We start from the raw sequence: 17,590 nt of genomic DNA on the forward strand, positions 1-17,590 counted from the left end.
AGCTGAACGCTTCCATGGGATATTGTGGAGATGCTTGGTGACCCAGGTTGAGGCGTTGCTGGCACATCCTCTGTTTGCGAAGTGGCAGGTGCCACTGTCACTCCAGAGGGGGATGAAGAGGCCGAGACTGCAGCAGAAGAGGAAGCAGGAGGAGCCAGAGACCTTTCTTGGTTTTTGAGGTCTCTGCTCCACTGCAACTCGTGCTTTGCACTTGGATGCCTGGTCATGCAGGTTGTGCTCAGGTTTAGACCTGTTTATGTCTCGCTTCAGGCTCTAATTGCACAGCGTGCAAACCACTCGTGTCTTGTCGTCAGCACATTGGCTGAAGAACTGCCACGCCAGGGAACTCCTTGGAGCTGGCTTTGGTGTACTCAGTCCTTTGGTGCGGTGGGCAGTAGCAGGCGTGCTGTCTAGGGGACGGCCGCTCTGCTTTTGCACCCTGCTCCCTATTTTGCTGTGCTCGTGGCTCTGTGCGACCACCGCCTCTTCCTCCGAACTATACAGGTCACTCACATGACCTTGATTCCATGTGGGGTCGAGGACTTCATCGTCTTTCACATCATCTTCCACCCAGTCTTCACCAAGGTCTTGTAGAAAATGTTGTGCATCTGTTGTGCATCTGGTTTTTTTGACGGACCCATTGACTTGAATGGGGCCGTCCTCCGTTTTCCACTGACAAGAATAGGACAGGTTATATTTTTTTGATGGACTAGAATCATGGATCACGGACGCGGAAAAAAAGTGGAGGACTATCAGTTTTTTTTCACAGCTCCATAGAAATGAATGGGACCTCCGCTAGACTGTGAAAAATTACGGAACGGACGGTTGTGTGCATGAGGCCTTATAAAGTAAAGGGGCTTATCACCTGTGAGAGTGTAGGGGTGGTCTACATGTTGGAGTGTTCAATATGTAGGCCAGACTATGAGAAAATTGAAGGTGGGAATTCAGGAACACGTCAGGGATATAAGAAAGGGATTGGAGACGCATAGTGTCTCAATGCATTTTAAAACTACAGTATGCACCAGAAAAATCTGAGTGGCTTTGTCAGAGTCGAACTGGTTAAACCGCATTGGCGGGGAGGGAATTCCATTATGCAGATCAACAGGAGGGAGGTTGAATGGATCGATAGGATGGGTACGTTACAACCTAAAGGGATGAATGTAGAATTTGACCTTAAACCCTGCCTTACCTGAAAGAAAAGTCCTCACCGCAGTATCCATTGGAGCCATTCAAGGACCTTTGGTAGTATTACTGAGGGACTCGGATTGGTCAGAAAGGATCATGTGGGATATGATGTATGTTAATATCCGTGAATGAAAGTGGGTGGTCCTAGGATGTGTAGTTAACTATTGGCTGGAATAGGTGTCATGTGGGAAGGAAGGTCCTTTCTGAACGGGAGAACTTTTTGGAATATGTCTTGAATTAGGTGTGTTTCGCCTATCCTGAAATTTGAAGGAAGATTATGTATGATGTTTGTTTTTTTATGATTTTATATGTATACCTATAGGATGTATATTGTATTTAGGGTTTTATATATTGATTATGGATATGTATTGTATGGGAAAGAGCCGGATTGACTATGATGTTTTAATGGAGGTGTGGTGGATTCCCACCTGTGGGTTTAAAAAGACTGCCCCTGAAAGGGCGGAGGAGATACCCCTGACGAAGCTTTTTGAAGCGAAACCCGGGTGATTGATATCTTGTACACTGCTTGTAACCCGCTTTTATCTTGTAAGTACAATAAAACCTTTGCAGTTTTAATTCTGTGATTGTACTTCACTATCTGCGGCAACCTTGATCCTCCATAGGAGTGCACAAAAGGAAGGATAAATTGGATCGATGTGACTTGAATGCTTTCCCATATCTAGTGATATTTGCTTGATTTGGAAAGGAGTGTTTTGTGTATGCTCTGGAGCCTGAAAAACTTACCTGTATATGTGAACTGTACCCACTTTACAGCCAGAATCCACAAAGCACCATAAACAGGCAACGTACTAAAGGCTGTTTCATATATTTTTATCTGCCTTTTTATCTGCCTTTGTACAACACCAATTACTGGTTGTTCACCCTTCTTGACCCCTGCTACAGAAGAGAACTTCTCATCTCTCATTCCTGTGGTGGAGATGACGAGCAAAATGGTGCATTACCAGAAGGTCCTCGTGGAAAAATTGCTCCAAAAATTTCCAGTTGACAACGCTCGATGTGGAGTGCGTAGTTCTTTAGCCAACCGAGGAGGGGAGATGAGGCAAACACGCAGCAGTTCCAACAGAGGCAGGGCAACACTCTCCAAGGCCTGGGACAGTTTTATGACACCCCGCAGGCATCCTCAACCTGATGTCTAGTGTGACAAAGAGGGAAAATTTTTGGAAGATGGTAAAGAAGTACGTAGCAGACCGTGTCAGCATCCTAAATGATCCCTGTGTGCCTTACAACTATTGGGTGTCCAAGCTGGATATGTGGCATGAGCTGGCGCTCTATGCCTTGGAGCTGCTGGGGGTATAATAACTGATAAGCGCATCCGCCTGCCAACTGAAAATGCTGACTGGTTGACTCTTATAAAAATGAACAAGGCTTGAATTGCCCAGAGTAAAGCGGCTGGACATAAAGGCACTCTAAATGTGGCTTTTATGGTGTATTGATTACACTGTATTCCCATGCACCCCTTCCAAGGGTATATTGTTCAATTTCCCTTTTCTCGTCCTCCTCCTCCATCATATCAACATGCTTATTTGGCTGCCCTTGCTCCTAATGTTTTAGAGTGTCAGCTCAGCAGCGGGCCCTCAACTATAATGTTTTAGAGGTTCACCAGCAGGCCCTCACCCATAATGTTTTTGAGGGTCACCAGCAGGGCCTCACCCATAATGTTTTAGAGGGTCACCAACAGGCCATCGATAATAATTTTTAATAAGATGGTCATCTCGGCAGCAGGCCCTCGCCCACAAAATTTTTAGCTGGTCAGCTCGGCAGCAGGCCCTTGCCCACAATTTTTTTAGAGGGTCAGCTCAGCAGCAGGCCCTCACCCCTAATGTTTTAGAGGGTCACCAACAGGCCATCAATCATAATTTTTAAGGGTGTGTATGATGCCCTATTTTTTTGTGTAATAAAGGGTGTATTGGAGTGCCGTTTCCTTGTAATATTTGGCAGCTCTTTCACTTAGTGCATAGGCTTTATTAGTGTAGGAGTCCCACTACCTGAACAATTGTACCACAATTTGAATGAGGCCCTCCTTTATGTGATATACAGGTTGTATCGGAGTGCCTCTTCCTTGTAATTTTTGGCAGCACTTGCACTTTATATACAAGTAAATATACAGGAAAGAATGTTTCCTAACAATTTTTCCTCGAAAATCGATTTATCTTCAGTTTGGTGCATATTATTGTCAGTCTGTAAAAGTGGCTTACTACTCGGACAACATCGTTCCCAGCAGCAACCTGGGAGTCCAAGATGCATCCAGACATCCTCCCCATGCTGTTCTCGAACCATTTCAGTGTTGTTTCCATCAATTTCTGACCTTTTCCTATGAACCAGACACCCTCCCCTCTTCAGAGCAGGGGGTGCCTGGTTTAATGCTCGGGTTCTCCCATTGACTTCCATTGTGCTTAGGTGCTTGGTAGAGCACCTGAGAATCCCGAGGTGTTCTACTCAAGCACCCGAGCACCCAAGCACTTGGTGCTCGACCAACACTAACCAGGAGTCAAAGACATGATAATGCATCATTACCCATAGATAAACCAAGAGAGTAAACCAGTAACAGACCCAAAATGATAAACAGAAGCAATTCTCAAAAGAACTAGAAGTCCTGAGAACTCTAGAGACAGAATCAAACTGACACTAGAGATATCTGGAGGCAACAATATATTTATATATATATATATATATACACACACAGTAAGTGTTGATGAGGTCATTAGTAAGCATTATGCTGCCATGTCATTCAACACTAAGGCCTCTTTCACACGGGAATGGATGCGGGTGCGTTGCGGGAAAATGCAAAATTTTTCAGCGCGAGTGCAAAGCGTTTTAATCTGTTTTGCACGCGCGTGAGAAAAATCGGTTTGGTACACAGAAGTTCGGGTTTGGGTTTGGTGTTGTGTAGATTTTATTATTCTCCCTTATCACATGGTTATAAGGGAAAATAATAGCATTTTTAATACAGAATGCTTAGTAAAATAGGGATGGAGGGGTTAAAAAAAAATATATAAATTTAACTCACCTCATCCACTTGTTCGCGCTGCCCGGCTCATCTTCCGTCTTCTTCTTTGATGACCTGGGAGGAAAAGGACCTTTGGTGACATCACTGCGCTCATCACATGGTCCATCACAGGGCTGTTTATTTCTCTACCTCCACACAGTTTTTTTGTTTGGTGATCTGTAAACCAAGACACAGAGTAGTGCACCACATTACCTGTGAGTAATAATGTGATATTAAGTGTCAGGCCTGGCCCTTAATCATCCATTTCCATTTACTGTGTATCCACATGGTTGTAATTTAATTTTTTGGGGTGTGGTTCAATTTAATTAAACCAGCATATAAGTAATCAGTTTACCAATACACAGGTTAGTGCACCACATTATTTGTGAGTGATAATGTGATATTATACACCAGGCCTTAATCATCCATTTCTATCTATCCTATATATACACAACTGTAATTACATTTTCTGGGGGTTGTTCAATTTAATGAAGCCAACATATAGGTCATCAGTACTAGAGATGGCCCTCGGTTCGCCCGGCTGTCCTTTCGCGGCGAACTTTGCATGTTCGCGATTCGCCAAACATGTAAAACATATGGAGAAATTTGCGCCGCCATATTCTTTTACATTGTGAAGAACTTTGACCCATGACACATCCATCAGGTGGTACAGGACAGCCAATTGAGACATTTCATCACATGGACATACCGCCTACCTCATAAATAAACCTGATCTGGCCGCCATTTTACATTCAGTGTTTTGCCAGTGTAGGGAAAGGTTGCTGTGTGGGGCAGGGACAGGCTGTTAGGGACATCAAACGCTAGCTAATAGGGCCACAAAAGTCATTTTAAGCACTAGTATAGGTGTGCTATCGATAGGTGTGATACACAGAGGGGTGCGATATACTTATACTTTTATAATGAGTCAAAAACACATAGATCTATATAGTGATCACCTGGAAGTCAGGGGCCTAGGGGCTTACTAGGGCCATTTTTATATAGGGTAAGGTTCCGGACGGGGTCGCTCTCATCAGGGCATGTGGTCTGTGGTTAGGCTATCAGGGCCAGAATAGTACCTCCCTGTAGGGCAATATCAGGGACAGTTCTTTGTCCTTCAATACCACATCATCAACTAGCCCAGGGATGGATGTTTTTTTGCTTTACTTCCTGGATTCATCGATGTGCACTGGAACCACCCGTATTGTGGTAGGACATATGGTTTCTGATTTAGTGCCGCCGAGCACTTGTTATTACCTACACCACATCTATGCTTTTTGCTTAACTTTAATAATTTTATTTATTTTCATATTAAGGGATATCTTTTCCATTCACAGGTCCGCAAAATGGGTCCGCACCCTTTCTGCTATTTTGCGGAACGGGTGCAGACCTATTCATTTTCAATGGGGCCGGAATGTGCTGTCCGCACCCGCATTTATACAACCTACTAAATCATCCAGAGGATGAGCTTAATGTGTGCCAAAATATTATAACACAACCAATTAAACAGAAGACACACATGTACAATTATAACAAATTTTATTGGGTAATAAATATTACAACAAACCATAGACAATTATAAAATGATTAGCAGCAGTGCAGCCAAGCGCAGCGATAAGCATCTCGTTCACCAGACCCAGGGTATAAAATCCAAATAAAAGGGAAAGTAAAAAAAAATAATATGACATATAGTAACTGCAATGTTATGGGTCAACAAGAGGGCTAAGTATGCAGCACCTCAAGAGAGCCCATAGGCAGTATGGAGGGACAACCGTAGTAGCAATATACACCTAGTCAAAAAAAGTACTGAGACATATTACCTAGAGTTGAGTGGAAACACAAATGGATCGAACCCAGGTCCGGCATTTGCAGATCCACACTTCCACATCTGTGCTTCCGTTTCCGCAAAACAATAGAACATGTCCTATTCTTGTCCGCAATTGCAGACAAGATTAGGCATTTTCTATTATAGTGCCGGCGATGTGCGGTCCACAAATTGCAGAATGCACATTGCCGGTGTCCGTGTTTTGCAGATCCGCAAAACACTTACGGACGTGTGAATGGACCCTCATAGAAAAATTATTAAAGGTTACGTTTTATCTTCATGTACATGCTAATGGATTGCCTTCCTTGTACAGTTCTGTGGTGATACTGCATGTATATAGAGGGACAAGCGTTATTGGAACAAATCATTTCTACTGGTGTGATATACAAGTTGTCCCCCCCCCAAAAAACTGATTGAAGCGGGGTGTTATATACCAATATACTTTATTTATAGTGCATTTAAGTACTGTATAGTGCATTTGCGCATGCGCGTACGCGAAAAATTATATTAGCGATATTTCGCATAAATTTTTTTTTATAGAGATGCAGAATGCACATTGCCGGTGTCCGTGTTTTGCAGATCCGCAAAACACTTATGGACGCGTGAATGGACCCTCATAGTAAAATTATTAAAGGTTACGTTTTATCTTCATGTACATGCTAATGGATTGCCTTCCTTGTACATTGTTAGAATATACTTTCTATGTTAGAAAGTATATTATAGTGCATTTGTATTGTACGGCAGTTGTGTGCGGTTCTTCTGTGATACTGCATGTATATAGAGGGACAAGCGTTATTGGAACAAATAATTTCTACTGGTGTGATTAACCAGTTGTCCCCCCCAAAAAACAGATTGAAGCGGGGTGTTATATACCAATATACTTTATTTATAGTGCATTTAAATACTGTATAGTGCATTTGCGCATGCGCGTACGTGAAAAATTATATTGCCGATATTTCGCATTTCATTTTTTTTTATGGAGATCGCAAATTCGAATAATACATCTGGTATGTCACTGTCCATGTCTATTTGCGCACTTCTAGTAATTATTTCTTGGCTGCAAATATGAGCTGAAGGTTTTTCAGGTTCACCTGCCATTAAAATGAATAGGACCCGCCGCAAACTTGTGGTTCGCGAACATTTGATCACATTCGCGAACCGTCCTAGCAGATGTTCGTCCATCACTAATCAGGACATCAATACACAAGGTACTGCACCACATGTTCTTTGAGTGCTAACAGGATATCAAGTCCTCAATCATCTGTTTCCATTTAATTCTATCTTCACACGGCTCCAATTATTTTTTGGAGGGTTGTTCAATTTAATTAAACCAGCATATTGGTGATCACTACACCAATACACAGGGTAGTACACCAAATTATCTGTGATTAATAACGTGATATTAGGTGTCAGGTTTCAGTCATCCATTTCTGTCTATTTCTATCTCTACACTGTTCCAAATTTTTTGTGGGGATTGTTGAATTTATTAAAACATATACTGTATGTGATCAGTACATCAATACACAGGGTTGCACACAAAATTATATGTGAATGATAATGAATTTAGGCCTAAATCTGCTTCTGTTTATTTCTCCACACCTTTCCAATCACATTTTTTTTGTGGGGAGTTTCAGTTGAATAAAACCAACATTTATGTGATCAGCACACTAATGCACAGAGTAGCGCACAAAATTATATGTGAGGCTCAGTAATGTAAGGGCTAAGGAAGGGTTCCCAAATAATGACCTAGACCCAGAATGTAGTTAGTAGTAGGATGCAGTTGTCCCTGGATTCACAAAGGTGCAACATTAATGTTGAGAAGAATGTGGATGAGATTGTGGATTGCATGGCTCAGTACCCATTTCAGATGCAGCAGAATGACATGGAGGTAATTGTGGACACAGCGTTCCTCCTGCTTCTCCTCCTTGCAGACCCAGCGAAGGCTTTAAGTGGAGTCCTCTCTGTCTTTACTGCCCATTCCCAGTTGGAAGCCTTTCTTTTTCCTAAGAAAAAATCCACATTGCATATTTTTCAAGAGAGTCTTCCTCTTAACGACTTGTGTGAGAGCCATCACCATTTGGGCTGCCCTGAGGAGGAGGCTTGGAACTAGGCTGGAGGGGCTCCCAGGGGCACACCATTATACTTGAAGGTATGATAAAAATGTCAGGGTGGGTGAGGACTCCGATGACGAGTGTATGCTGGATAGGACCTGGGAGCCAGATCAGGGTGCTGAAGAGGAGTCAACATCAGTGGAGAAGGGTAGTACCGGCAGCAATAAAGAGCAATGTACCTCCCAAAAAACAGCCAGGAACAAGTATGCATCAAGATCTGGTGATGCCACTGACACTGTAAGTGGATTAGGCCCAAAAAGTGCCAAAGCTAGGCTGAGCTCATCTTCCTGTAGCTCTGTGTGAGCAACCCCTATATGGCTCTCTACCAGGTGGGCACACAGAACCACAGCTGTGTGCAAGATCTGCAGGATCTGCAGCCGTGGCCATTCAAACACAATCATAGGTACCAGAGCTCTATTGCAGCACATGAGGCGGCATCACCAGATCCTGTGGGAAAATACAACTAGCCAGCATTCCCAATCAGAACAATTCTGTCTTCCTTCTCCTGGTCCTCTTTGAGGCAGCCAACCCGCAACCCCAAGCAATATGGAATCTTTGCCATATCATCATCACCTTCTTCTTCTCCTGCTAAGACTCCTCCTTGTTCTCGGCACAATCGTGAGACATCTATAATGGATTATTTGGCCATGAAAAAACTTTTCTCCACCAGCAATTAGCTTGGCTACAAGCTGAATCTCCATCTGGCTATGTTGCTGGCGGTGCCATCGCTGTCGTGCCATTGTATTAGTGACCTTGTATTCTCCTGTGGCAGATAATGTGGACCACTCTTTGTGATTCTCACTATGTGAAAAACTGCACTCCACAGTAGACACCTGAAGCAGCTGTTATTAGCAGGGAAGTACATGTTTTTCTTGGCCCACTGGGTCAATGTTTTTTGCGTCATTGGAGTCAGCACCCCAGCAAAATGGTCCGGTCATTTTGAAACCCTCCGTACTATATAATCGGGCTTGCTCTCACAGCAGGTACATATCCATCTCCTCCTTTATGGACACGGTCCTGTCCCCAACAGCAGTAGGGTACAGTGATTGCTCCCACTCCCCCGCCTACCTATCACATGTCAAGTCAACCGTTGCCATCCTGATCAGCCTGGGCGAGAATAACCACAACCGGCGAGCAGTTGTTAAAGTACATCAAGCAGCAAACATCCCACTTGCTGTCACCCTGCCAAATCCAACTGTGCTAGGTGCCAGCGACAATGGGGCAACATCCTGACTGCACTGAACCTGGGAGAAATAACACATGCTCCCTGCATGGCCTTTTTAAAAAATGTATTGGCTTTCGCAAGGTTCTGGCAATGTCCAAGAAACAGTGTGGATGCAGCTTGAAGCATGCAGACATCTGCCACTAGCGTGTCTGAAAGAGAGGCTGCTTTCCACCTCTCTGGAGAGTCATTCCGTTCCTGCTGCCAGAGACAGCAGAAGACACAGCAGCCAGTTCAGTCTTCTCAAGATAATGGAGCAGTTTTTTCATGTGCCATGCTAGAATGACACCAGTTAGCAAGCCGCCACTTCAAATCTCTATGACCAGATTCAGGCCTACCTACACTCTGACCAGTCTCTGGTGCATACTCTGTTCCTGGACCAAATTGATCTCTGCCAGTGTCCAATACATCACTTTTGTCTAAATGAACCAAGCCTGGATTGGGAGAATTTTAACACTCTTTAAACTGAGGCCCCCTGAATAGATCTGGTCTTGCGGACCGTACCTTGCCACTGTTGCTGCCTGACTCCATTATGCCACTGCCACCATCATGCCACTGCTGTGGCCTGCAGACCATCATGTTCTGTACAGCTGCTGCTACATCCATCATGCCACTGCCGCCATCCAGCCACTGCTGTACCCAGCCAACTATCATGTTCTGCATGGCTGCTGCTGCCACCTCCATCATGCCACTGCTGCCATTATGCCACTGCTGTTGGCTGTCGACATTCATGTTCTATACGGCTGCTGCTGACTCTGTGATGCCACCGTCGCTGTCACGCCACTGCTGAGACAGCAAATCATTATGTTCTGTACAGCTGCTGCTATCCCCATCAAGCCACTGCTGCAGCTTGGCAACCATTATCTTCTGTGAAGCTGCTGCTGCCTCCATCATGCTGCTGCCTGGAAACACATACCATATGGCTGCTGCTGCCACCACCTCAGCTGCTGCTGCTCCTTGCTGCTAATACTGCCACCACTATTAATGCAACACATTTGCCACTACTATCACAACCACTACTACTACTACTACAATTACTATTACTACTACTATCCATAGACAGCTGACTTACTGCCTTGTATGTTCCATACTATGCTGCTTCTGCTACCTCTACTATTGTGCCTACATGCCTCTAATACCATACGCTTTCCACATCCACACTGCACTGCTGCTGCTCCCAATTAAAAGGGAGATTTTTTTAGTTTTGTTTACAACGAGCCACTTTTTCTTCTGCCAATCAACACTTGCGTGTGCCGTATAGGCAGGTATTCTAACCCTGTCAAGGCATAATGTTTGGACTCTTAGTCCCCTGAGCCACTTTTTATTTTATTTTTTTATCCTATAACGCTGTGTGTGTTTAAACATCATCTGCCCCTGATAGAGGACACTTTTTGGAAGCTTAGGAATATGAAAAAGCATAAAACATTTGCAGATGCGGTGTGTTTTCAAACACGTTGTATATTAACCTTTTGCCATTGAGGTCTATTTTCATTTTTTCACTTTGGATTTTTCCTCCCCACATTCCAATAACCATAACTTTTTTTTTTTTATGTTCACATAGATAGAGGAGGGCTTATTTTTTGCAGGACAAGATGCACTTTTTAATGCCACCATTTTATTTACCATATTAGAAAATGGGAAAGAAAATTATTTGTGTGGCAAAATTGAAGAAAAAAACTGAATTCCGCCAAGGTTTTTGGGGTTTTTAAATCACAGCGATCACTGTGTAAAAATGACGTGACGTCCTTATTCTGTGGCTCAATATGAATGCGGCTATACCAAACGTATAGTTTTTTTTGTTTTACTACTTAAAATAAATAAATAAAAGCCTTTGGAAAAAAAAATACAAATTTTCTTTGCATTGCCATATATTCTGATAGCCATAAACTTTTTATATTGAAGGCTTGTACCATTATTAGACCCTTTGACAAGGGGGTGTCCATAGTGATACTTGACAGTGGGATTTTTGAAAAACAAATCATGGACATGCTATCAGATCTATCAGTCTATGGGAGATTACATGCAGATCCTACTGAAACTTACACAGTGCCTCTTTTAGAACTGATACAAGAGGGGATAGCACTAGGCATTTTTTTCAGAAAAAAAGGGAGAATATTTGAATAACCCCCACGACCATTGCCATTTTCCCTGCATTACCAAAAGCACACAAAAATATTTTCCCACCACCTTTCAGACCCATCGTAGCCGGGATCGGCTCCTTAATGGAATGATTATGCCAGTGGTTGGACTTCCAACTACATCCCCTGGTTTTTAGAGCACCAAATTTTCTAAAGGACTCACAAGATGTCCTGAGAATTATGGATAATATAAGGTGGGAGGGGAGTTATCAGAACATTTGTGGTATGGAAGATATATTGATGATGTCCTCCTTATTTGGAGGGCGGCCCCATCGAGTAACACACACTTTGTTTCCTATTTGAGTAGCAATGTTTTAAATCTTTGTTGACCCCATGTACTTTTTTGGTATGCACTTGTATTTTATCACTGTTTTAAAATTCTTTGGGGGGACAAGATGATAAAATGAATGGTGTATCGTGCACTTAACATTTTCTTTTGTGCTGCGGTGTTCACCGTACAGGAATTTTTTAAAAAAAATGCATAGTTCAGTATGGAAAAAGCCAAGGCAGGGCTGGAGCACTTCAGCAACATCCAGGCTGCCATGGCAACTAATCGGAGCTCCGCGATTTCACTGCGGGGGCTCCGATCGGAAGGCAGAGGGAGCCGCATCCCTCTGCCTTCACTCACAGGTGCAGCGATCAGTGTTGATCACAGCACCAGAGAGGTTAAATGACAGGGGCGCTGTTTCCTGTTAGTGCGGGTGGGTGCCAGATGTATATTACAGCCGGCACCTGCCATGTATGGAGCAGGCCAGCTGCAGAGGCACGCTCTATACAACCCGAACCTTGTACGCCAAACTTGAAAACACAACTTCGCTCATCCCTAGTCAGAACCTAAAAAACTAGCCGAACCTAAAGTGAACTGAATCTCGAGTGGTTCTCTCGTCTCTACTGAAAAGGCTTGTTCATTAAGTCTGCCATTAAAGCAAATCTGTCAAAGAAAAAAAAATCTGATGTGTTTCTCACCCACGTCAGATCCTGCTGCACCTCTTCAGTTCACACAGTGCTCAGAAGGAACCGGACACTCATGTGTCAGCTCAGTTCCATCAGCAAAAGGTTAAATACAGTTTTTTGTGGATTGTGAACATCTCTTTGTATTAATTGAAAATCATTAATTGCCAATAACTTTGCCTATATGATTTTGAAAGAATACACTGTTGATAAAATACAGCAATCTTGTAGAAATTGTGTCTATTACAAAAATTGTAAGCAATTTTACCAAATATTTTTCAGGAACATTTGAATGATTCCATATACTGTTTGTTTTATGTGATTGTTTTTGCCCAGTTTCCTGACAGATGCCAATAATTCTGGAGTAGACTGCATAACTACAGAAAGTCATCTGGGAAGACTTGGTGACTCACAAACCAGAAATAGGGATTAGTTCACTACAATAAAGTATCTTGATTAGGTCACTAGCATTTCCAACAGTTATTTGAGCGCATTATAGTGAGTCACTATAGAACCACCATATAATTATATAGGATTGCTGTCTCTTTGTGCCTAAGCATATTGTCTATTGGGTGTCCAAAATGATATAAAATAATATCATTTGTGATTTGTAGTTGGAAAAAGTCCAAACAAAAATACCTCAAGCGCCCACCATAATTGTACTAGTCAACCATTACATGTTCATATTCAATGCTATGTACTTACTCATAGTGTAGTCTACTTACTTACTAAAGGATTGAGGTTGCCCTTTAATTTCATTTATAGACTGTATTGCAACCTGCAAGTGGCTATGACTTGACCGTTGCAAGAAATCGTGATCAGTGTTGTGCGGTGGCGACTTGTGCATCTCAATCAGACCCAATTTACTTACATTAGTTGCAGTTTCTTTCAATGTTGACATCATTACACTGTCATCTTTTGTGTCTTACCCAAAGTATTTGTGTTGCCCCAACTTTAGAGAGCCTTGTCAGTGCTTAGCAACTCTCATCCAGTAATTGCTACTGCTAACATACCTGGTATTTCAATCTTAGGGCGCTATTATATGTGAAGTTTATGCTGTAGGTGGCGTACTGTGGTTAATACTAATTGCTGGGCTTCATCTGTACTTGGCAATTGAAACACAGGTACAGTCCAGGGGTTGCCTGGCAAATAGCAGTAACTCAATACAACAAAAACTGGCTTGCAATCCCTTTTCTTGTCTATTGGATACTGAAGTAGGATCAACAGGGAGGAAGGGATCAACAGAACATAGGAAGCATAATGAATCTCTCACCTACAGACTTCAGTATCAGCCAACATGAGTTACTGTACTTCTGTATCACAGACACAAGATTATGCAGCATGCAACCTCTCTGATAGTGCTCGCACATAGACATCTTTACATCCAGCTTAACAGACAATGGTACCTTTAGAAACCAGCTCAGTCCCATAATGATTGTCCATTCCTTCTACTCGCTACTCCTTGTGTCGCCCTGCAGATATTATCCAATTCCAATCCTTCTTATGCTGCTAAACCTCTACAGATAGTATTCAGTCCTTTCTGTGCTGCTTCACATGCGCTCCAAATTGCCTGGCTGGTGGCAAATTGAAATAAAAATGCAGCTGACCAACTGGCTGATGACGTCAGCATTATGCAATTTTTTTTGTAAACCTTTACAGTTTTTTGTTCGAAGTTTTTTTTTTCTGCCATTTTTGTAGCATTTTTTGGCAAAAAATGTAAAGTTCAAATGCACCTCAAATATGTCTCAAAAAACATTACCAGAAACACTGATTGTCAGCCATTTTTAAGACTTTTTCTTTTGGCCCAACAGAACGCCAGGGTAAAAAATGTTGGTGAAGAAGCCTTTAATTGAAACACAACTGTCTCATGGTTCAGCAGATTGTACTCCACTTCAGCTGGATGGTGTACTAGGTCTGTACATGTATTAAGCCTTTAAATACAAATGTTTAAACCCTTAAGGACTAAGTCAATTTGGGGGACTACTTTTTTGCTTCTCCCTCTCCCCTTCAAAGAGTTATAACTTTTTGATTTTTCCATCAACATAGCCGTATGAGGAATTGCTTTTTGCAGGATGAGTTATTTTTATTTTAATAGCACCATATAATGGCTCATTTAAAATACTGAACAACTATAATTTTGAGGTGAAATGGAAAAAAGAAATACAATTTCACCATTGCTTTTTTGGTTCCATTTTTACAATGTTCACTGTGAGGTAGAAATAATGCATTAATGTAACTCTGAGGTGAGTGCGATTACCATAATCAATAAAGTTTTTGTTATGTTTTACTACTTTTGAAAAAAAAATAACACTTTTTTTATAAATAAAATAAATTACTCTGTTTCACAATTCTTACATAAATGGGGTACATAATGAGGGTTTATGATTTTGCAGGGTGAACTGCAGTCTTCATTGATACTATTTTGTGATACATATGACTTTTCGATAATTTTTCATTCAATTATTTGGGGGAAGTGAGGGGTACAAAAAATTTCAATTCCCACAGTCGGGTTTAGTGTGTGGGATACATAGCATGATATTGTAATATTTCAAAAAATTTTGGACATGGCAATGCTAATTATTGATCTTTGTTAATTTTTCAATATAATCATTTTTTTGTCTCCTTGAACTTGCGTTTCATCCCTTGTACTATACACTCTAGTAAGTCAGTAAGTCAGTATGCACATGCCTGCTATAGTCAATGATCGGCACCACACAATAACGTCAGACAGGGTATTGGTGGGAACAGGGAGCTCCCTCTTTAGGGTCCATTCACACGTCCGTTGTTTCTTTCCTGATTTGTTCCGTTTTTTGCTGAACAGATCTGGACCAGATCTGTACCCATTAATTTTCAATGGGTCCTGAAAAAAAATCAGACATTGTGCTGTCCGATTTTTTTCAGGACCCATTGAAAATGAATGGGTCCAGATCTGGTCCAGATCTGTTCAGCAAAAAACGGAACAGATCAGGAAAGAAACAACGGACGTGTGAATGGACCCTTAACTGCTCAAATGCTGCAGTCACTATTGACCATGGTATCTGAAGGTAAGGCTACTTTCACACTTGCGTTCAGAGCGGATCCGTCTGGGGTCTGCACAGACGGATCCGCTCATATAATGCAGATGATGGAATCCGTTCAGAACGGATCCGTCTGCATTATATTTTTGAAAAAATTCTAAGTGTGAAAGTAGCTTCAGACAGATCCGTCCAGACTTTACATTGAAAGTCAATAAGGACAGATCCGTTTGAAAATTGAGCCATATTGTGTCAACTTCAAACGTATCCGTCCCCATTGACTTACATTGTAAGTCTGGACGGATCAGTTTGCCTCCGCACGGCTGCTTGCAGCGTTCGGGTGTCCGCCTGCTGAGCGGAGGCCAAACGCTGCCAGACTGATGCATTCTGAGCGGATCCACATCCACTCAGAATGCATTAGGGCAGGACGGATGCGTTCGGGGCCGCTTGTGAGAGCCTTCAAACGGAGCTCACAAGCGGAGCCCCGAACGCTAGTGTGAAAGTAGCCTTAATTGGCCCACTGAGCCCACTCATACATTCCCTCTTGACCAATGATGTACATGTATGTCACTGGTAGTTAATTTGAATGACAGTAAACTGAGATCTTGAAAATGTTGAGGATCTGAAACACAGTGGCCTGTAATTGCTGCTGTGCCAGTTCCTGAATTCCGGTATAATTTACATCAGAGTTTGATGCATCTCATTTGAGACATATTTATGAACAAAAAAATAATTTTCCAAGGACCTCATCGGTTAAGGAACGTGGCTTAGTGGAAAGGGAGTGTAGCTTAGGGGATGTGGTTCCTGACCAAAATTTTGGAGCAAAGGTAATCCAAACAATAGGTGGTATAAAGTTAGACAAACGTGTGTTACGATGCCTCAAATGTATCATCCAGCCTGAGCCACTGTGAGAAATTCATGATATGCCTAGACAGTCTCTCTAAGTTTACCTCGTCTACAGGATTAGTAAATCTGCCCCGGTATATAATAGAAAGCTGGATAACTTTCATCATACATGAGCTTTATTTACATCAAACCATAAACCTTCTTTACTTTTAAACTAATGCTAAATATTAATACTGCCACATTAATTTCATACAGAGATAAATTATATACCCAGACTTTTATAAGTAAAAGCATAACAGGACCTTTCAGATATACAGACGTGGACAAAATTGTTGGTACCCTTTGGTCAATGAAAGAAAAAGTCACAATGGTCACAGAAATAACTTTAATCTGACAAAAGTAATAATAAATTAAAATTCTATAAATGTTAACCAATGAAAGTCAGACATTGTTTTTCAACCATGCTTCAACAGAATTATGTAAAAAAATAAACTCATGAAACAGGCATGGACAAAAATGATGGTACCCCTAACTTAATATTTTGTTGCGCAACCTTTTGAGGCAATCACTGCAATCAAACGCTTCCTGTAACTGTCAATGAGACATCTGCACCTCTCAGCAGGTATTTTGGCCCACTCCTCATGAGCAAACTGCTCCAGTTGTGTCCGGTTTGAAGGGTGCCTTTTCCAGACTGCATGTTTCAGCTCCTTCCAAAGATGCTCAATAGGATTGAGGTCAGGGCTCATAGAAGGCCACTTTAGAATAGTCCAATTTTTTCCTCTTAGCCATTCTTGGGTGTTTTTAGCGGTGTGTTTTGGGTCATTGTCCTGTTGCAAGACCCATGACCTGCGACTGAGACCAAGCTTTCTGACACTGGCTAGTACATTTCTCTCTAGAATTCCTTGATAGTCTTGAGATTTCATTGTACCCTGCACAGATTCAAGACACCCTGTGCCAGACGCAGCAAAGCAGCCCCAGAACATAACAGAGCCTCCTCCATGTTTCACAGTAGGGACAGTGTTCTTTTCTTGATATGCTTCATTTTTTCGTCTGTGAACATACAGCTGATGTGCCTTGGCAAAAACTTCGATTTTTGTCTCATCTGTCCACAGGACATTCTCCCAGAAGCTTTGTGGCTTGTCAACATGTAGTTTGGCATATTCCAGTCTTGCTTTTTTATGATTCGTTTTCAACAATGGTGTCCTCCTTGGTCGTCTCCCATGTAGTCCACTTTGGCTCAAACAACGACGGATGGTGCGATCTGACACTGATGTTCCTTGAGCATGAAGTTCAC

This window comes from Bufo gargarizans, chromosome 4 (genome assembly GCF_014858855.1).
Source record: "Bufo gargarizans isolate SCDJY-AF-19 chromosome 4, ASM1485885v1, whole genome shotgun sequence".
NCBI lineage: Eukaryota > Metazoa > Chordata > Amphibia > Anura > Bufonidae > Bufo > Bufo gargarizans.